The following is a 22,580-nucleotide window of genomic DNA, read 5'->3' as shown; positions in this document are numbered from 1 at the left end:
TCTTCGTGTCGTCGGTAGTCAGCCATCTTAACTATTCTGACTCAGCGTCCATATATATTGTAAATATTGTCTTTCTATACTCGCAACGTACCCGTAGCAATATATATATACATATATATATATATATATATATATATATATCACAGGGCAATAAGCATGAGGTACGTGAAAACGCATTATTTTTTTACTGTCCAACGTTTGGGCTTATGGGCTAGCCTTGATCAGTGATGAAGGCTGGCCCACCACCCGAAATGTTTGATAGTGAAAAATAACGTCTTTTCACGTACGTCGTGTTTATTCTTCAGTGCTGTGCGAATATGATGGAGCCATTGTACTCATTCCGCTGGCGCAATTATATATATATATATATATATATATATATATATATATATATATATATATCATGACACTGTTTTCCGCGGTGTTTGTTAAAGCGAGTTCTTGTATGGAAGGGGGAAGTGGTATCAAACCATCTTGCGTACAAAACAAAGAAATTTGCGTCTTGTTCGTTTCAGGAAGTTCCGCTTTTTGGTGGTGATGGCCTAATTTTTCGAACATACTCGCAGCTCTCTAGTAAAGAACTCTCATTTTCTTGTTACTACAGCATTTTCGTTTGACTGTTCTCACATATATGCAAGGTGTTTCAGCTAACTTTAGCCAGAGTTTGAAAATATGCCGATGCACTCTAAGACGACGCCACCAAATGCATGTTGTTGGCGTTTGTATGTAATGTGTTACACTATTTTATGTGTTTTGCTTAATTATATAATTAGTCAAGAATAAATAAACAGCTTCTGAAACAACGAAGTAAAGAAAAAAATTCCAATTTTAAAGTTGTAGAGAACTTAGCAAAACATCCGATCAGACAGTTTCTAACTTTCTATCTATTAAGTATCAGTGTTTTTCAGCTAACTGCGGATGCCCGCAAAATACCAAAAATACCACGTGACATGCCCGCTTGCGTGCCGTGATTGCAGCGCTGCCAAACTGTCCGCGTAGAAATGAACAGAGGGAGGGGCGTACCCCCTTCCTCTCCCCCTCAGTTGGATGTGATGTCCTGGATTCCTGGTTTTACTTTAAAGTATTGGAGCAGAGTTTACAATTTGCGACGTTATCAGTTTGAAAGGTTGAGTCAGCAGCTTGAAGTTCTGACGCTGGTGCGCAGAGTTTGCACTGCTCCCTAGAAGAATTGATTTGCTCGTTACGAATATGACAGACAATTTAGGCTTAATATCACAAAAGCCGCACAGGACAAAACAAAGTGCCTTCCGTCAGACGGGCGCAGAACTGTAAAGCCAAAATGGACTGTCAAATTCCGTGATTAACGGCTGATGCGCTTGGCATTTTAGCTTTTGCCTAACAATGTATAAATTCTATCATCAAATGAGAGTTTCCTATTATTTCTGCAATTTCCTATTACTGCAGGAACATTATTACATGTCACTGGGAGTTATGTTTCTTTGTTTTTTATAAAGATATATATGATCGGCTCACAAATTTGATGGAGCTCTGAATGAAAACTGTCGCAGTCGTAGAATTCGTTTCTCAATTACATTAATCTTGACGTTCTACCAATGACCTAAATGGCAAACCTGTACAATTCTCCGTTGTATTTAAGGCCCACAGGACCGAGCCTTCTATTATACCTGCTTCTTTTGCCAACCCAACTCAAGGCTTGCAGCTCAAGAAAAGGTGAGTAAAAAACTACATTAACTGCATAATCACGCGAATTTCTTGTCGCTGCACGTATGTTAGGTTTGTGAACATGTTATCGCCGATTTCCGTATTCTGTAATATCTAGGAGAACAAGATCGCTTGTTTAAGAGGAAGCTTTAGCTCGGGCCCAACTCCGACGCGGCCTATTCAAATACGTGTAAAACGCAAAAACGTTTTTATGAGATAACCCCTCTACCGATTTTGATGAAATTTGTTGCATTTGAAAGAGAAAGTTAAATTCTAGTGACTGTTGGAAGCGGAATTTCAATTTAGGACTTAAATTTTCTTAAAACGATTTTCAAATATTTGACAGTTTGAAAAAAATAGAAGCACGAAGTTTACAAATTCATAGGTCTGCATCAAGAACTGATATCGCGGTTCTGTAAACGACATTCATTAGATCATTCAAAGCGGACAAATTCAATATGTCATTTTACATCTTACGTGAATTTGTTACGTTGGTTACAACGGTTTTGCAAAAGTTGTATTTCCCTATGATTCAATTTTTTTGTATTCATGTGTAACATATCAATTTTGTCCGCTTTAGATGTACTATTAGATGCAATTCACAGAATTGTATTATCATTTTTAGCGTTTAAGTTACAGAGTTGTAAACTTGATAGTTTCGATTTTGAAAATTTCAGATTTTTGCCAATTTTTAATAAAAAATTGACAATCTAACTCAAGAATTCGAAACCACCAGTCACTAAATTTTAAGTTTGTCTTTTAAATGCAACAAACCTCGTCAAATTTGGTGCAGTGGCTGCCGAGAAAAACGAATTCTCCTTTTACATGTATTTAGATAGGAGCACTCGAGCTAAAGCTTCCTCTTAATGACATTGTGTGTGAAGAGTACTGATTGGACATTGCCTTTCTGTTATTACAGCATAAACTCGCCTTTTGCAACAGAGTCAAATGCCCAGCATTGTATTGTCTTAGATAAAAGACTATTCTTTTACGAAAATGAAAGAGGCAGAAACGCTTCTGTTTTACATCATGATAACATTTGTACCATGGAGTACGCAAAGGCAATTTGTGGTCAATTTTCAGTTTACTCAGGTCTTTCGAGTCATACTGACTTATATAAAGAGGGAAAATGAGCTTGTTGCGGGTATTTCGTTTTTGATAATATATGAAGGGAACAGCAAGTCAGTCCATTGTGTACGTCTTGTGGCTGCTGCGAGACACTTCAGCACCTTATATTTGAGTGTCCCGCTTTCAGTGCGCAGCGCATGTCGCTAGTGAGAAACTATCATCCTCTTGCCCTGCGGTGTTCAACACTCGACGAATGTTTATACCCCAGCGGTTGTGCGTGTAAACGTGATCAGTCTCATCGAGTCCTACTTACCTTTCTAGAGTCAACTAACTTAGGTTCACGTTTGTAGCGTCGAAACTATTATATTCAACATTCTGCTGTAGCATGACCTTCAGTGACGGGGCCTACGGTGTGTGATCTGTACTGTGTTCTACTTTAGTCTTTAGATTTGTTCTGTTGATCTTCCCTTCCTCTTTCCTCCCCTCCTTCCTATCTTCCATTACTGTGTTGCTGTCACCTCCCTTCTGAAGAGTAGGCAGGCGTTGTGCCCGTTCCGGTGGCAGTTGCCAGCCTGCTCCTCGCTTTCCCTTTCCTGTTAACTGTGTATATTTGTTCAAACCAAATAATAATAATAATAATAATAATAATAATAATGAAGGGAGGAGCTTGGTGATTCTGTACGATCCTTGATAATCTACTGAAATCTGAAGCATGAACAAACTCCTTTGGAGAATGGGGGCCAATTAAGAATAAGAGCTGAGTCAGATATTTGTAAGCAGTTGGACCCTGTGAGCCGAAGGCTCCAAACCAATCACAGTATTATATTGCGCTTCAGTTATGCGCGCCAACCGCCATTTCATGCGACTACTACTCACGCCATACGGGTGGTACTGGCGAGCGGATAGGCGTGCCATGGTACAAACAAGTTACGGCGCCGATTGCAGGCCTAAACCACCGAAATACCACCCCGGCCAATTGCTACTGTTTGTTTTGAATAATGCGTCCATTCAGTGGCCTTTACAAAAGACACCTTGAAGAGAATATGCACGCCATACATTCTTGGTAAACTGCTTGGCCTGCTAACTGCCATGTATCTTTATCTTCATAAATTCAGGGACTCTATACTCAAAATCGTTTTAAAAGAATCTTTGTTTGGAAATCCTCATCGTGGACTTCCTGAGGCGCTGTTCCTAGGAAGTCTGTGGGTTATAGATGATTCCGACGTTAGCCTACACTACGTGCAAGACCATTCGCTCCAAGCTCTATATCTACTAGACTGTCCAAATAAACTTGTTTTGTTCTGGTTTTCGTTTCGGTTCATCAAAATATGTAAGTACATGTTCAACTTCCGACCTGGGAAATGATAGGGGAAACTGGTTCAATTTTGTTTGCCTTAGCAAAGACTTGCTGCAGGAAATCAGCGCTAACTTCTTTGGTACAAAAACAAGACGTAAGTTGTAAGCTGCGCTAATAACTGGAAGTTTTTTTTCAACCTAGTTACAAAGAAATTAGGTAGATCCAGCACCAATGCTGAAGTCTATGTGAAGTGAACGAGGGAGTGAGAGATAGAGGGACTCAGGAAACGCACAGACATATTCTGATCTGAGACTCCACTTAGGCAGAAAGAAAAGAGAGGTAATGTAAAGCACTGGCGAGTAATTATGAGAAGAAGATGTAAGCAGGATGCGATTATATACACGTTAAATTCGAAGCACCCCGTTCCGAACTGCGAGTTGATGTCCGTGTTAATATTCTGAGAGTACCTTGATAACAGTCTTAGTTGACAATATTGAGTCCCAGATGAAGGCAGCGTCTTTCTTGACTAGCTGAGTAAGAGAGGCGCGCAACATCCGAACATTCTCAAACAAGCCGGGGGAACTAGGAGCAGAGGACCAAGAAGCTGTGAACGTCTTTGGGGCACCATGGCATGGGAAAGTACTTGACTACCCGCAGTTTATCTTAATCAGGGCACGCAATGTTCCCAAAAAAAGCTACGAGTAAAAATTTTTTATTGTTAATTTACATCACGAAATGGTCAATGCCTGCAGTTCAAAGCTACACTGGGTGATGCCGCTCGTATGCATGCTCCGCTGCCCGAAGTACCCTGTGCGTATCACATTTTGGCAAGCATCGGGCGTCGAATCCGATCCAAGTATTGTCGCATATCTTGTCTGCATACCGACGCGATACCCCGAAAACTGTACCAATAGTACTGCTGCATTCTAAATGACGGTAAAATAGTACTTCCTTACGAATCAGGTAGCAGTGGTGAACTCGAAGTGCTGGCAATATACTGAAGAAAAGCTCGGCAGAAGGCGGCCAAACTGAACCGAAACCCTTAATTTTTTATCTTTCAGTTTCGCTCCGTAGTTTAACGAATGATTACCTTCTGGTTCACTTCAGGTTCCAACAAAAATGATGTTTTCTTTCTGTTTCGGGATTATGCTTAAGTTATTGTTTGATAGCCCGATAGGTACCCTCCCAATTATCCACGCATACCATTTTCATAGACTTACTTCATTGTGCCTGCGGAAATTCAGCGTGCTTCTGGAGTCTCACTTACAAGTCGACACCTGCATTGCTGGAAATCGCAGCGAAATTAACATGCATGTGTTTTCAAGTGCGTGTGTGCCAAACTTTGTTATCCATCGATGGTGATATCCAAAAAGAGAATTTTTGTAAAGAAAATGAAACGTTCGTTGCAAGTTAGCAAGTACAAGCTGCAGTGCAGGTAAGGGCACCCACCGTGCATGCAGAATAAGTTTAGAGGAAAAGTGGCCCTTCCACATCTGCACTACTGAAGAAAGCCAATGTAACATTGCCATTGGTAGAAGTATTCAAAGTAGGTAACGAATCATCGTAGGTACTGCTCAGCTTTGCCGCGTTTTAGGTGTGTTCGGAAGGATGCTTTTGGTTATTGGCATGTAGCTGGCTATGTGAATGTGTCTAGCAGAATAACTATGCTACAACCAATAGCTGCAACATAACATTCAACGGGAAAGTTTTCTTATTGTCGCTTCACTTGCCGCTTTCAGAGCTGTAAAAACTACTACAACCTAAATAATAATCCACTTAGGCATACCGATCAGTCTGGCCGTAGCATAATTTATTGTTATGCCAATTCTCTATGAAGCGATCTCGTAAGTCTTGTAATAAATACAGATTATTTGAAATGCACTGCTGGAAAAGTGAAGCGACCACGATTGTGGAAACTGTTAGAGCTCTCAGAAAGTTCGCCTAGGAAAAGAACTTGGCACTTAACACGTAAACTCACCTTTGTGTTTTTACCTCTCGCGTATATCATAAAGAAACGCTAAAGTTCAGATGTAGCAAAGGGCTAATATCTCGTAAAACATATCGCTGTAAGGCGGTGTTATCTGGATGCTTCATAGATTTCTGACCAATCTTTTTTTCCAGCATCTGACAACATGAACCGAATCTTGGGAATGGACCTTCTTGCGGCAGTTGCGGTGGCCATAGGTAACCATAGCTTGTCAACTTGTGTGATAGTTCTTATGAGAGCATTTTGACTATGATTTTCAGAGAAGTATTGTTTGTGCCAAGAGCGCTTATGACTTTTTATGTTTACGTGTATGCGCCAAGCCAATGAGGCCTGACGAATCGAACTTAGAGCATAACTAGCATGAAGTATCAAAAATAAGATGCTCACAGAACTAAACAACACAAGGTTTACGGAAACCTGGCTGTTTTTTGTCTTCTTTAACATTATCTCGTTATAGCATATTTCGCATAGGAATAGAGAAACAAACGAAAGAATATATTTATACTTAAAGAGCCACTTATTAAGTGCGTCTACCATTTCGCACCCATTTATTATGGGTGCGAAATTGGGCTGCTGAGCACGAGGTCTCGGGATCGAATCCCGGCTACGGCGCCCGCATTTCAATGGGGGCGAAATGCGAAAACACCCATTAACTTAGATTTAACTGCACGTTAAAGAAACCCAGGTGGTCGAAAATTCCGGAGTCTTGCATTACGGCGTGCCATCATTTAATTAACCATTTATTATGTGTTAATGAACAAATGCTTTTATTTCTTTATGAAAGTTGAGCCGTCTCCTGGCTTTCAAATCATTGCATTTTGCTACAAAAGCAGTATCTGGGGTTCGTGACCTTTCTTCACGTTCAAATAGTATAAAGAACAATGTTAGGGTGCGGGTGCGTCTATACTGAAAATACCAGAAGGTTTAGTTCACAGTTGTAACAAGGGTGCGCCCAGCGTCCGTGTGCCGCCCCCCAATCCCTTTTATTCCGCTTCCATGCAATTTAAAATAACATTCTAAAATCATGCAATCCTTGCTACGGCGAACTTGCTCTTCGCTTTCAGCCTGTCTTTTATTTGTGAGACCGTGACCCATTTAAGCGAGTGATATTATATGTAAAATAATAAGGAACGCCGATAGAGAAAGCAGAAAAAAACTGGTTAATGCGAGGCAGTCTGCTTGACGTGCTTAGGGTGAAATAAACGGCTCCATTCTGGTTGGACAATTTGAGACTGCAGTCACAGAAAGCAACGCTCTTTTGTACGATTCCAAACCAACTTGTACTGAACCAGCTTTTCCTTTGATCTTAATAATTTTCTCATGGCTAAGTATCCGAACAGACATCAGAATTATATAGGTGCAGTGACCCAACCTGGAAAGCTCTTGTGACACTGACATATGTGTTCTCAATCAAAGAAGTCATCTATTAAGTTACAAAATGTGTACTTTCAGCTGTGATCATCATGGCACCCAATGAAGCTGCTGCTCTTGGAGGCATGGTCGGAGGAAATAATGGAATCGGAATGAAAAAGAAGTGAACCGACAGTCAGCGTGGATGATGTCAGGATTCTAGTATTTCGATGACACAACAAACTAGTTGTGCAATACAGTGCGCAAATAAAAAAGATGCCCGAGTTGAGAAAGTACTTCTGTGAAGTGTTACTTCAACCTTCCAAAGTAGTGGAGTCGTTTTTGAAAGGCAACACAGTACATTACCCCATGAAAATTTTGACTGTTTGGAGTTTTTTTAAGTTGCGTCCAAAGCAAAACAAAATTAGTGTTTTCACATTCCCCAATATTATTCGTTAGATTGCCTTATTTACTCCGTCACAACATAAAGTGTAGTATTACGTAACATAAAGTAGTATTACGTTGTATGGTTTTATGGGTTTTTCACTTTCTTGATGAATAACGACAGCTGAATAAAGGCAACATAGTATCGCAGTGTTCAATATTTTTGAAAAATGGATTGCTTTCAATAATGAGCAGACTTCAAAGAAAAAAGCAGAAAGAAATGTAGCATGTATGAGATAGTCGCTAAAATGTACTATTAAAAATTGAGTGATGATTTAGCGCAAATGCGAGCAAATGAGTCCACATAATGCCACACCTCTTTGATGTCCTTCATCTATGACATAAACCACGTTCACCACATTGCAAGGATTCGTTCATGACCTCACTCAACACACAACAAGCCTGACGGTGGTCCAGAGCAGATCTCCGCCTGTTGCATTAATCCTTATAAGCATAAGTATAAGCTTATTTTCCAGGATCAACTGTGTCCAGAGAACCCCTACAAGCAGTAGCACATGAGTGGTATAGGAAATATTCAACAGACACACATTTAATAGCCGCATTCAATAAAGAGAAACATTCACCATTTATGCATGCAAAGTCTAATAATCTTTGCACAAAATTTCAGCAATAAAATCTAAAGTCGAAACGCTTAAATGGTTCAGAAGTAATTATAGTAATAACAAAGCAAACATTCGGCGTCTACAAGCGAAGACAAAATCACATTTCAACAAAATATTTCCGCAGCTCAGCTTTGGTATATATGCAGATACACACACCACCTCTCTCTCTCTCTCACTCACACACAGTGCTCACCTACGGGGCAGAAAATTGGAGGCTTATGAAAAGTGTTCTACTTAATTTGAGGACGACGCGACGAGCTACGGAAAGAAGAATGATGGGTGTAATGTTAAGGGTAAGAAAAGAGCTGATTGGGTGAGGGAACAAACGCGAGTTAATGACATCTTAGTTGAAATCAAGAAAAAGAAATGGGGGGGGGGTAATGGGCAGGACATGTAATGAGGAGGGAAGATAACCGATGGTCATTAAGGGTTATGGACTAGATTCCAAGGGAAAGGAAGCGTAGCAGGGGTGGCAGAAAGTTAGGTAGGCGGACGAGATTAAGAAGTTTGCAGGGACTACATGGCCTCAATTAGTACATGACCGGGGTAGTTGGAGAATTATGGGAGCAGCCTTTGCCCTGCAGATGGCGTAACCAGGTTGATGATGATGATGACACGCACATACATCCACACTTTTCTACGCTCTCCCATGCCCTCTCTACTGGTGCCATGTGACCGGCTTCCCACATTTTACGCACATACACATTTTCTCACTTTGTCACTCCTAATGCTAACGCACGTGGTGTGGTGTACTGGTCCACAGTGGGGAACAGATTGTTCGTTAAATCGAAGAAAAGTGACCCTTAGCGATTGCGGTACTGCGAAGGATATGCATTACGCACTGCGTGTAACGTTGCAACATTTTGTTTACCTGATTCTAAAAATTGACTTTGGGCATTTGAGCACACAACACATATTACTATGGGGGGCTTCATTGAACCAAGTACCTATTATGCAGAAAGCCAGTCAGCTGCTCGTTCTTTGAGCCTGCAAGTCTATTACGCTGGAACGCGTTTGCAATTGGTGGCACTGACATCAATCTCAAGTGAAGTGTCGTCCAACTCACACTTCTGTCTAGGCTTCAAAGGCCATTCACAAGAAGCAAAGTTCGGTGCATCTGATCAAAGAAAAGCGAGTTTTTCATTTATTGCGTCAGCCTGCCGGTGCAAGAAAGCTAATTAAGTCCGTGCTGCCATGAAAAAATGGAAATAAGCTTACTGAAGTCATTGCAGAAAGTAACTAAAGTGTTCTGGAAGCATGCTGAACGTGTCCATATGAGGTCGAAAAGCAGGGGACAATATAGGCATGCAAAGGTAGTTTAACTAGAGCGTCTGATGGAGTCCTGCGCATTGATTTCAATGGGGTTGTGATATAGGTCATTATCAGGCCGCTACTTGGCTCATGATAAAGAGTGTAAAATAACGAGTATGTATCTGCCATCGGGAGAGACGGGTCCGCTTGTAAAGAAATGGATAAGGACTATATTTAGCGGATGCACACATCAAGATGAAGAAGCAAGTGGACAACATGCACAACAGTCATATAAAAAGTCTAGAAAGCTCAACAAAGAAGCAGTCACCGCTTTTAGGAAAGTAGCGGGTTCACCTGGTCATGCAAAACAGGTTTATCCAGTCGGCTATGTTGTAATACTCATCAGACGGCGATGATCAACCATGCTGCGAAGATGGGCTTTGCATGACACAGGCTATGGTCAGACGCCCATAGAGCATTCGCCAGGCGCAGCTCGGTCACGACGGTGGAGATGATGGCCCGCCTAGGTCGGACGTCCTTCCGACGTTCGCCATCCACAAGCTGCAGTTGGACGTGGTGTCGATCTCAGGTTGGAGACTCTAGTGGCCTCGGGTCAGGAACTCGACTGGCCGCTACTCCCGCGCCCTGGACGCATTCTTCGCCTCCTTCCTTCACGTCTGTCACGCTGGCCGTCTCCCTCCGAGCCACCTCACGTGTCCTCATTCCTGCTTCTTGTTTATCTCTCCAAGCACGTCGGGGGCACTGCGAGCCGTTAATGAGAGCGGACGCGTTTAACGTGGGCTCCGCCTAATCGATGTTATGTCACAAAACATTTCGTGTGCACCGCTCGAAACCATTTGGACTGCATCACTGAAGTCACCAGGAACCCGTAAACACCCATCTTATCCAGGTGGGCCAATTCTGCCAGTTCTATGGGTCTTTATTCTTCGACTACGCGAACGCCATCGACAGTGGCACCACGGGCGCGACGCCAGGCGCGACCGCCACGCTTTAAAGATGTTTACACCCTTAAGAGTGTTTCCTTGTCGCCCTGGCAGCACCCTTACCATTATGAACTTATAAAAATTTATAGAGGACAACAACGAAGCTTAAACGAGACGTGCAATGAAAAAAGACTTAGCTAAAAGCTATGGAATCATTCTGAGAGGCTTGAGCACAAGGAAATATCCGGTAGGAGAATATCATATCTCAACCTGTGAAATTCTCTTGCCGGATATTTCAGTGCGCCCAAGCCTGTCAGAATGATTACACAGACTTCAACTACGCCTTTTGTCGTCGCATGTCTAAAGCTCCGTTGTCGCCCTGTATCAATTTTTGTAAGGCCATAACGGTAAGGGTGTTACCAGTGCGACAAAAAAAGCACCCTGATTGGTGTAAATGTTTTACTATGCATGGATTTCGTACACCGATAAACAAAATTACACCCTTTGGGTCGTATCTTGCCACACAACAAAAATCACTACCTATCTTGTCCGCAATTCGTTCATTTAATGCTGCGAGCCCGGTACTTCCAAGTCCCGAACGGCATGCGCGTTATCTGTATGACAGACCATGCTCGACAGGAAGGCGACAGTAGTAGAGCAGCAGCTTCCAGGCTTATTTTATGCGGACGATATTGTGTTGCTAGCTAACAAGCATAGCGATTTGCAACGTCTGGCTAATATCCGTTGACAGGAAGATAACAATTTAGGTTTGAAATTTAGTGTTAGAAAATCAGGTGTTATGGTATTCAATGAAAACAGTGAACAGAAAGTGGCGATACAGGATCAGGAAATACCTCGGGTAACGCAATATAAATAGCTTGGTACATGGATGAACGAAGGCAATAGATATATGGAAACACAGGAAAAAACAATAACAGTGCACGGGAAGCGAACTGCAGCCATAATGAAGCACAGAGCTCTATGGGGATACAATAGGTACGAGGTGCTCCGAGGTATGTGGAAAGGTGTAATGGTTTCAGGACTTACTTTTGGAAATGCGGTTGTTCGCTTTAAATTAGGGGTACAATCAGGACTCGATTGAAACCAAAGGTCAGTGGGTCGCCTCGCATTGGGCCCTCACGGGAAGACTACAAATGAAGGTTTGCAGGGTGATATGGGTTGGACAAGTTTTGAAGTCAGGGAAACTCGCAGGAAAATTGAGTATGAAGAACGACTGAGGAGTATGGAAGAAATTAAAACGGCTCGGAGAGTGTTGAGGTATCTGTACAGAAAAAAATACTTTGATTCACAGTGGAGGAAAAGAACCAGGAAGCTTACCAGCAAGTATGCGGCCTGTAGGTTGGGCAATACAGCAACAAATAACGTCAAGCGCACAGTCAGAGGCTGAAATAATCTCTTGGGTGGTGGCAATGGAAAAGGGACCTGCCATGAGTAACTAGTTAAGAGGAAAAATGGAATCAGGAAAGAAACAACTTATGATAACTCAAAGGGAAGCTCATTAATTTTCAAAGCGAGATCGGGAGGCCTTAGAACAGGCACCTATAAAGGGAGATATAAGAAGGAAGAAGAAGCATGTGCTTGCTGCGGTAAAGCTAGGGAAACTGTGGAGCACGTTTTATTAGAATGTGAAGACGTCTACCCAGCGGTCGATTTAGGCACCACTGGCCTGCTCGAAATCCTTGGGTTCCATGAGAGCAGTGGACAAGTAAACATGTCCACAGTAGGGATTAATAAGAGGCGATTGGAAGATTGGTAGAAGAAAAGTAGGGAAACGACAAAAAACGGAGACGTGCAAAAGCAAAGTTCGCAATAGGGGATCAGAGAATTTGGTTGTGAAAGTTCATAGGTTTTGTTTCTTTTTTCTTTTTTACCCTAGGTAGGACATTAAGCAGTATAATAGAAAGGTCTTGGTGGCGCAACGCACCGCCCCGTTCCAAAGAGGACGCTCATAAAATCCATCCATACATCCATACATTCATTCACGGAGATTCACGAGTATGGCAAGAAAACAAAATTGGGAGGGAAAATCTGTACCATGCTTTTTGAGACGCCAGCCTGAGAAAAAAAAACAAAAACAAAATTACCCAAGCAGATATTTGCAACAGGGTGATGCATGTGCCTGCTGAAGCATAAGCCCGGAAACGACTGAGCACATAGTAACGGAATACGTAGATGTTCATTTAGCAAGCCTCTAAGGAAATGCCCGCCTTCCAGAAGCACTGGGATTAAAGACGGATGGAAGCATTAACTGGTCATTAACGCAGTCCGCGATCAACTTGCTTTTATAGACGCGTGCCGCGTCTGTCTGTTACTAGCGCCAAAGCAGGCGTTCACATACGCATAGAGTTCCTTTTTGAAAATCGGTCCTGCTCCGTTCAAACTCACTCCTTCTCCCGTTCCGGTCTCATCCTCCTATTGGCTAGGAGAAATCGTCCGTTCTTGGAGGTTCTCAATTTTTCTTTCGCCCGTCGACGCCGAGCGTGAGAATGAAGGGGAGAGGGCGACTTCTAGCGCGGGCGAATTTACGCACCCTCCGTCGCCTCTGAGTCATCTTTTTCTACTTCTTTCTGGAAGTTCGGTGGCCAGTCTGACCTACTTTTTCCGTCGAGCGCGTGCGAGGGTGCGCAGCCACTAGGCGGGAATGGGCCCTGGAGACAAGCCTTTGTGTACAGCTTTCCAACTTCCCCCTTCACTCTTTCACAGCCCTAGCCCAAACAGTGAACATTCCTTGCCCCATGGCACGCGGACTAAAGCACGTGCGACGTCTTCTTTCCTTTCCTGCCTAAACTCTGCCATCAGACTCATCATCATCTGCTATAGGACTCATCCTCCTCCGCCCAAATTACCATGACGGTAAAGAAAAGTCGAATGGGAGGTACTGTTAGTTACTGCAGCACATCCTTTTTATGAGAAGAACAGCGGTGGAACTATTTGAGAGATGGAGGGTGGCGTGGTGGTGATGAGGGGCAAGGAAGATTTAAGTCCTCATCCCACATTACGTGTTTTAGGTGTTTCCCCCTGGCCTCGCCTCTCCAGACAGCACTGGAAAGACGGATTGGCTGGAAACCACGGAAACTCTTCCAAGCAAACGCACCTCACTTCGTAAAAAAGACGGCCCCGCCCGAACAAGCTCTCCCCAAATTATCAGGCTAAACGCAGGCTGTTACATTAGGCGGGGGGGACTTCGCCTGCTCGTTCTCGTTTTCTATCTTCATACATGTCGCTCGAAGATCCGTTGCCCTTGGCTCCATATACTAAGCAGGTTAGAATAAATGGGCCCCCTTCTCCTACTGTGCGAGGTGAGGCCATAGGCTGCAGTCACCTTAGCGCCCCCCCCCCCCCCCCTTAATCCAGCGCTGAGGACAAACCAAGATGTATGCACTGAAAGATAAGCAGGGTAATATCACCAGCCATCTCGAAGATATAGTAAAGGAAGCAGAAGGTTTCTATACGGTCTAGTACAGTACCGATACGAGTCAGGATACCTCCATTAACAACAGTAATGAAAATGATTCAGAAACTCCTGCTATAACTAGCGATGAGGTCAGAAGGGCCTTGCAAGACATGAAACGAGGAAGAGTGGCAGGAGAACATGGAATAACAGTTGATTTAATGAAAGATGCAGGAGACTTAATGTTTAGAAAACTGGCAGCTCTTCATACGAAATGTCTATCGACTGCAAGAGTCAAAGAACACTGGAAGAAGGCAAACTTAAACTAATCCACAAATAGGGAGCCATTAAAGAATTGAAAAATTATGCGCCCATTAGCTTACTCCCAGTATTATATAGAATATTACCAAAATTATCACAATAGAGTAAGGGCAACACTGGACCTTAGTCAACGAAGGTAACAGGCTGGCTTCAGGAAGGGATGCTCTAGAATGGATCCCGTCCATGTAATTAATCAGGTTATCGAGAAATCCGCCGAGTATAAGAAGCCTCTCTACATGGCTTTCATAGATTACGAAAAGGTATTTGATTCAGTAGAAGAGACCAGCAGTCATTGAAGTCATAGATTCATCACGTAATCAAGGCGTATAGAACGCTTACGTAAGTACCTTGGAAAATATTTACAGAGGTTCTGCAGCTACCTTAATTCTACACAAGAAAAGCTGGAAGATACCTATAAAGAAGGGTGTGAGGCAGGGAGACACAGTCTCTCCAATGGTATTCACTGCGTGCTTGGAAGAAGTATTCAAGCTATTAAACTGGGAAGGCTTAGGAGTGAGGATGGATGCCGAATATCTCAGCAACCTTCGGTTTGTCGATGACATTGTTTTATTCAGCAACAATGCAGACGAGTTACAGCAAATGATTGAGGACCTTAACAGAGAGAGTGAAAGAGTGGGCTTGAACATTAATATGCAAAAGACAAGGATAATGATGAATAGCCGGGCCAGGGAACAAGAGTTCAAGATCGCCAGTCCGCCTTTAGAGTCTGTGAAGGAGTACGTTTACATAGGTCGAATCGTAAGTGGAACCTTACCACTGCCGTTGAAGAGAGAGGTTTACAATCATTGCTTTCTGCCGGAGCTAACATATGGAACAAATATTTAGAAGTTAAGAAAATATGCTTGAGACGAAGTTAAAGACTGCGCTACAAGCCTTCGTCCTGCAGTGGACATAAAAAAAGAATGATGATATTGATATGGAGAATAATAAGAAAATGAAATAAGCGCTCGTAGCGCTGCATTGCGCAGGAACTGCGGCAGCCTCTCTGCAAACTCATTGTCCGTTAACTAATGGGTATAATTTTCGGTAGATGTGGCTACGGCCCAGCTATTTCTTAATATCTTATTTGTTACATGTTCCAAAAGCGCAGATAGGAAAGAATTTCGAAAACAAGATACGCTTTGAAAATATGTCAAAGCACTGTTGTATTTCCGCAATGAGGCGTTGGTTCTCAGAAAAATTCGTCAGATCTTTGGGCATGGGAATTACCAGTTATCTAAACGGTGTTGATCTTGAGGCATTTGGCGAAAGAAGTCAATGATATTTGTCTAACACAAGTGGTCAACGGAGATTCTGTGTGTGCAACGACATAGCGCTTTGTGAATAGCGAAGTTCGGATATTGTGATATTTTAATGAATAATTTATTATTTCATCATTGGCTTGTACTCCACCACTCCACCATCTCGGCAAGACGGATGATAATTGAGGAATAGGATTGCATAACGATAATTGTCATAAACTATGGTCTATATTTCTGGGAAGTAGAAACGCACTGACACTCATCATTTGGTGGACACCAAGGCTTGTATTTAGAAAGCTTTTCTGAGAAATTTCCTCACTGACAGGCGTCTTGACACCAACCGGTCACAAAATAGCCCGGCGTAATAATCCGAGCACTTGCCCAGTGGCGGCAAATGACAGCAGGCAGTGTACTTATGTGGGAGAGGTTTTGTTAATGTGGGCCGATTATAAGCGATATAATAACGCTTGCCTTCGTGTTTACTGTTTTGGGGATTTTAGACTGTCCAGGCGCGTAGTTTATTGATCACTTAACTCAGCCGCTATGATCGAGATATATCAATTCATAAAGGTTTCAGACTGCACATATAGCCTACTTATTTAGGTGTAGACAAATGAGAAGGTTGGCCGCTTCATGGCCGGCTATCCCCATATACCCAAATACATTAGTCAGCCAAGGATAATGACACCAATTGAAGGAAGAAAAGCTCGGCAAACACCACACACAGAAATACTAGTCGCAAGCGCCCAAGTAGTGTCAAGTTGAATCTACTGTATGGTGCGCTGCATTCCTGGACGAATTCTGATCTCTTACCTCGGTATGAATGTGACCTTTCGGATTGGTCTGCGTACCCGTTCATTGATTCCGGTCACCGTGCCCATTGCTCAGGAACTTTGAGCGCAATGACGTACTACTAATGGCTCTTCATAGCCTATACGTTTAAAATAGTTGTTTTTAGCATGGCTCAAATCAACATGTTATGCGCATTTGGGAATTTAAGAAACAGGGAGAAATGGACTGGAAGGGACATTCATTTTTTTCTAACCTGCTTCAAAAATTTAGAGATCTTCAACATTGTTTACTGAAGCAAAAGAACGCGCAGAACTTCTATCTTGACCCAGTCTAAATGCCTTCTAAACAAGCTTGCAGAGTGAACAGAAGAGCATAATAAATTATGCACCGGTGCTCCTCATTTCAGCTTTTCTTCTGGGGATGAAATTACTGTTCTTCAGGTGTTCCGATTCCCGGCAGACGTCTGTAAGGACCTCTACATCTGCGTGTGATTGCATGTTTGGACACGATGTTGCTGAAAAATATGTCGTTTCGCTGCTTCGACCTCAAAGACCGCCAGCACCTATGGAGCATCATGAAGAAAACAGTTCATCTGAACCGAATCTATCGATAGAACAGCGACGTTGAACAGCGACGAAAGAATAATAAATTAGCAGTAGCGCTAAGGCGAATTGTTTCTCCGGGGAGAGACAGGTCAAGATGTGCCGGTTTATTTTCACCACGGGGAATATTTGCTGCTCAGAAGTCGAGTCGGAGAGAATGCGGTATTTACGGAAAGCAGCGCCAATGAAGGATGGAGAATGTCATAAAGGACTAGGCCATCATTGAAGCTGCATTCCTTGCCCAAACCTAAACAGCGCTGAAAGGCGCCCGAGCGGAAACAATGAACCCGCAGTTGGTTTCCGCCTTGATATTTCTCGCTCTTTAAATATTTCTTTGTATGAATACACTAACTTTGACTTTGTCTAGATAAGAAAGGCTGCAATAAAAATTAGAGAAAGATTATAGGTACGCTGCTTACACAATTCATTTCCAAAATATGCACATATGCCACTTTCCTGTTTTTGTAATCATCCAAGCATAACCAGACAACAATGGGTACACCTCTACCGTATGCTGTCACTCCTCTTACGGCGTAATTGAACGTCATGAGCAAATACAACAATTCGAACGGGCTTTGGCAGGCTGCCAGGACCGGACATTCATTGAGTACGCCAGAAAGAAAGGTATGTTGGATGTCGTACTGCACAGCCACTTCTGAACGGGAACTTGGTATAAAGGATTCAGCGATGAGCAGGGTGGTCAAGCTTCTTGGTGCAACAGTGCTTTTTGCAGGTAAGTTTAGGTAGGTAAGGTAGTTAAGATTGTTCCTAGTTCTGCTACAGGCACCACATTTCTGTCCTCACTATCCATACAGCAATGTTTTGCAATAGCTGTTTCCACTGCAGTTTAAACTAGATTTACCGAAGTGATGACCCCACTCCAATTATTTCGTTAAATCGGGAAGTTCGGAAAATCAAGCAAGGGATTTTTTGGTCCTTCGAGATCTAAAATTGTGACGTAGCGACACCAAAAAGGTAAGGTGGCATAGCATTTGCCGCTAACTCACGTCTGCGCGTGTAAAACGTACGCGAGAACGACTCAAGTACCACCGCCTTTAGTGCCATCTGGCACGTAAGAACGCTAGTGACTGCCGAGTCCGTTGTTTTGTGCATGGGCGCGGCGTGCAGCAATGCCAAAATAAAGCTAAGGCCCTGACTAGGGTGCCTCCATGTTTTAATGCGATAGCGTTAGATTGCACGCTCGAAGAAAAACCCGTCTACGTGAAAATTAGAAAGAAATCACCGCTTTTCTTTTACTCATTTAGTTCTGGAAAAGCTTCGTTAAAAACGGCTCAATGCAAGCTAGTTTCGTTAATTCGGGTTGAAAACGTTGAAGCTTATGGGTACAGGCCGGGGAATGGAAATTTCTTCGTTAGATCGAGTTTTATCTGTAGTCGTCATCAACTTTTCAGATTTAATCAACTCACGATCTATCTTATTCAGCACAGTTGGAATACATCACAAAGCTGCTAAGCTTCTTATTGCTTGTATATTTATACAACAAATTTAAACAAAGATAAAAGCTAATTTCCAGAACTAGGAAGCAAATTTATCAAACATATTATTAGTATGAAATGGCTCGCACGTTCAGTTTATTTTAGGTAGTGATATCGATTTCATGTGCACGCCATAAATAGAACACAACGGAAGCACATACACCGAAAGAAGTGATTACTTCAACCAATTATCTTGTTTGAACGAGGCATAATACAGTTGCACAGATTCTCGTATGGTGATTACAAGAAGGCAAAGATGACATGAACGAGCTGTATCATTTACGGGTGTCCATTTCCCTTATTCGTGGCGGCTTTCACACTTGAACGCTCCACGTTGTCATACCAACAATGCCGAAAATCCACGTTGGTCAATAACATCTATGTCGCCAGTAAACGGTGACTGATCTCAAGAACTAGGCTAGCGTACGAACTCTTTGTGAACCGTGGATGCGGTTATTTTTCTTTATAAGGGCTGACGTCTTCTTGTTGTAGAACGTTTAGTATGTGGACCATTTCAAGAATACTGGCTCCAGAGTGCACAAAGTGACTGCTTTTGGCCCTGAATGTGTCGAAAAAAAACAAGAGATAAAACAGCTCATCCTCCACCCTGCCTCCCCTCATTATTACCATTTGTTTACTTGAAGCAGCGATTTCATCAAATTAAGGTATCTTGCCCTGCGGTATAAAGAGGGTGTTTCTACGAAGACTTCAAGTAATATTTAAAAAGGCATGGTAATCAATCTCTAGTTTGCAAAAATTTATCAACTTTCAGTTTAAGTGGGCTCATCCAACATCATTTATATAGCACAAGGCCTGTCCACTCGAATCCGTGGCGTCATGCTACGTGGCCCGAAATTTCCATTGCGAAGGCAGGCGTGACGAAAGCGGTGACATCAAATTCACCGCCGCTTACTCGAGAGCATCCCCATTAGATTCTATGGCAGTTGGGCCAGGTAGCGTGACGTCACAGATCGGAGTGAGCAGGCCTTGTGCTATCTAGGTGGTATAGGCTCATCGCAATTGGTTAACTGAAGCGAGCTCTTCGTACTACAGCGGGCAACCAGCGCGCTGCTCCTGCGTGCTCCTCGAGGTCGCAACCCGCAGGCTGCCCGCTGCTGGGTGACGTAGGCAGAACGTCGCCTCGAGTTTCGTGGCTTCGCGCTCGCTGCAGCTTTCGAATTTTTATTTCGCGCGCTCTGATAGCCGAACTTCGTCGTGCCACAGTTCCGCGGGTAATCAAATTTTTTCTAGATCCTAAAGCAGACATGGCTTGTACGGAGAACTCACTTCAATTTTTTCATAAGATATGAGCCCTCGTAAAGTAAATGTATAAGAGTTGTTTAAATATTTTGTTAATTAGTGACCAATTACCATGCTTCCCTCATCCCATGATCGCCACCATTGGTGGTGTGTCTCGAAAAAGCATTCTTTTATTTCAAATCGGCTGTTTCCAAATATTACTTAAAGTCTTCTAGAAACACTAGCCGTATAGGCATTGAAAGGAAAGCGTGAGGCCTGTCCTAGAATTGAAACCTTGTCTGCTTTTTATTGTTGACGTAATAAAAAAGCTTCCGCAGAACTACAGTGCCGAATTCTTTTTACATAACATTTATTGTCCATAAGCCAAGATAAGTAACTGGGGGTTTAATCACATTCTTTTATTACTTGTTAGCAATTCATTCCAACAGTTCTCGTTGCTATGTTTTGTTTTGAGAGCTGAACCAGACCCATGATAGAAGCCGGCAATTGTGAGCATCTAGCTCATACCCAGTCAAAAGAGTGCCAAATTCGACAGGGAAATGAATTTGCAAGTGTTCGACAACATATCGGTGCAGACATGAATCAAGAATGAAGAGTTATTAATTTCACTGGAAGCTTAATTATTAATCGCTCATACATACGGTATAGCGAGATGAAAGAGTTACGTTTTGAAGTATTCATAATCAGATTGTGATTTTGACAAGAAAATTCCACAATTATATCTGTACTCTTGTATCTGATTGTAATTCTAAGGTCCAGTTGAAGGAACTACACAGCCTAGCGAAAGGGACAAAAAAGAGATTTCAAACAGGCAGTTTTTGTTACAGCCCTGGTCTGCAATGTTCAGGCGCAGTTCATTGGAGGATTCTTTCCTTGGTGGTGGTCGAGGTGGTGCAACGTAAGTATCTTTTGGTGCATATAAAATTTTTTTAGTGAAGAAATATTGTAGATGTCTTTACTAGACATTGGTTTAGACAAAAACATCAGTTTGTAAGCAATATCAGAACATAATCAGTTGAATGAGTGCAAAGTACTCGTATACTGCAGTAACATCATACGCTCACATATATGCAGCGCCAGCTTGTTTAATTGCTAAAGTAACATGAGTAATGCTGCCTACGTAATAGCGGTTGGTCATTCTGTCTGAAAATTAAGAAATAAGAAGCTGAGCTTTGCTACCAAAGGAATACATCCTGACATTTACTGTTTACTTAAGCCATGGTCAACAAGTAATGCTGCCTACGTAATAGCGGTTATTCGAGAAGGTCATTCTATCTGAAAATGAGGAAATAAGAAGCTGAGCTTTGCTACCAAAGGAATACATCCTGATATTTACTGTCTACTTAAGCCATGGTCAATGACTGTATGTGAAAAAGAACTCCGGAAGTTGGACAACACTTTCTTGTACTGATATTGTAGGGAGAGCTACTTCAACATCTTGGTGCATTCAAGATTGCACTTGCTCGTTGACAGGTGTGCCAGTCTGACTGAATTATTTTCTACTACAGGGAATATGGTGCCCTTTTGGAACTCGCTGTGTATTTGCGCTGTGCCTACAATTTCCCTGCGTGCCTGTGAGTTACTGTAAGTATGCAAACCTCTTCATCACGCTATCTAATGCTTGAAAGAGCGTTTTATTTACACGTGAATGGCTATTTTATTACATATCATTCGAATCGTGACATTTAGTCAACTGAACAGTACATGCAGGATTAGTCATAATCATTTTATTGTATAGTAGTAACAACTTAACTACGTGTGTAAAGATTGCCTTACATTAAGAAATGTTTTTGCACGTATTATATATAGTTGCGTCATAGCTAGGCTGCATTATTTCGAAAGCTTGTAACGCCAAGACATCTGCTTTTTCATTTGCCGGAAAGACATGGGGCTATAGCACAGAGCAAAAGCAGGGACTTAGATTTCTTTGAATGCATGTAATTTCAAGATGAAATAAATATTTAAGTTCAGTTTGTAAAATATGTTCTTTTTTTATTCCAGGTGCTCCATTTTTCTAGGGAGCAGGAGGACGGAGTGGATAACACGTGACAAACAGCTACACAGACACGCTGCGATTTTGCCCAAAAGAACGTAAAAATTTAAGCAAATCACCAAGTAGGAAGCGCTTAACGCCACACTATACGATGCAATATTAAGTGAAATTGCCTAACTAAATTACATCTCTACACTTCCAAAGCGGCCATTCTTACTATGCTTGAAGCTTGATGAGCGAGGAAAGAACCAAAACGAAAAAATCGCGGCAACGGGACTCTGAAGATCCTGCATCAGTGCCCTGTGACGTCATAGACCTTGACAAGCACTCTTGCCTAGTTAATTGTTCGACTCTAAAGAAGGACTACGTTGCCAAAGGAACCAGAGACACAACTTAGCCAGTGTGTAGAAATTTTGATGTGCCAGTAGAAAGGAGAAATGCGCGAAAATAATTTGACATCCATCACATCAGGTTGTCATTCTATTGCGGTAAGGCATCGGCGCGAAATAAGAACGTAATAGTTTTGCCTTGAGTTTATCCCATGCCAGTAAATTCTCTTGCTCTTAATGACTGCCAATGGAATTCTGAAAGACAAATCTATTGTTGCTTTTTGGTGTCTATTTAGGTTGAATTAGGCCAAGAGCAATGCTCCATGTGAAAACGAACTTAATAAAAGAAATAATGCTCGAAGTAATTCTTCCAGGTGTCAGTGATCTATCCCCACATTCACGCCCACGGTATGTGTAACGACGCCCAGTGCAAGCACAGCGGAGTATAGTGGGAAGCGGAACCTCT

General features: G+C 42.4%; 1 long non-coding RNA gene across 1 annotated transcript; it reads left to right on the top strand.

The window, feature by feature from the left end:
- Positions 1-17,591: 17,591 nt before the first annotated feature.
- LOC142584348 (uncharacterized) lies at positions 17,592-21,378 on the top strand. Its single transcript, XR_012828767.1, has 3 exons — positions 17,592-17,769; positions 20,620-20,690; positions 21,301-21,378. It is a non-coding gene; the product is annotated as an uncharacterized LOC142584348 (long non-coding RNA).
- The last annotated feature ends 1,202 nt before the right edge of the window (positions 21,379-22,580 follow it).

The sequence above is a fragment of the Dermacentor variabilis genome, chromosome 6 (genome assembly GCF_050947875.1).
Source record: "Dermacentor variabilis isolate Ectoservices chromosome 6, ASM5094787v1, whole genome shotgun sequence".
In the NCBI taxonomy this organism is placed as follows: Eukaryota; Metazoa; Arthropoda; class Arachnida; order Ixodida; family Ixodidae; genus Dermacentor; species Dermacentor variabilis.
Note: the sequence above shows the minus strand (reverse complement) of the source record. Positions and strands in the feature narration are given on the sequence as shown.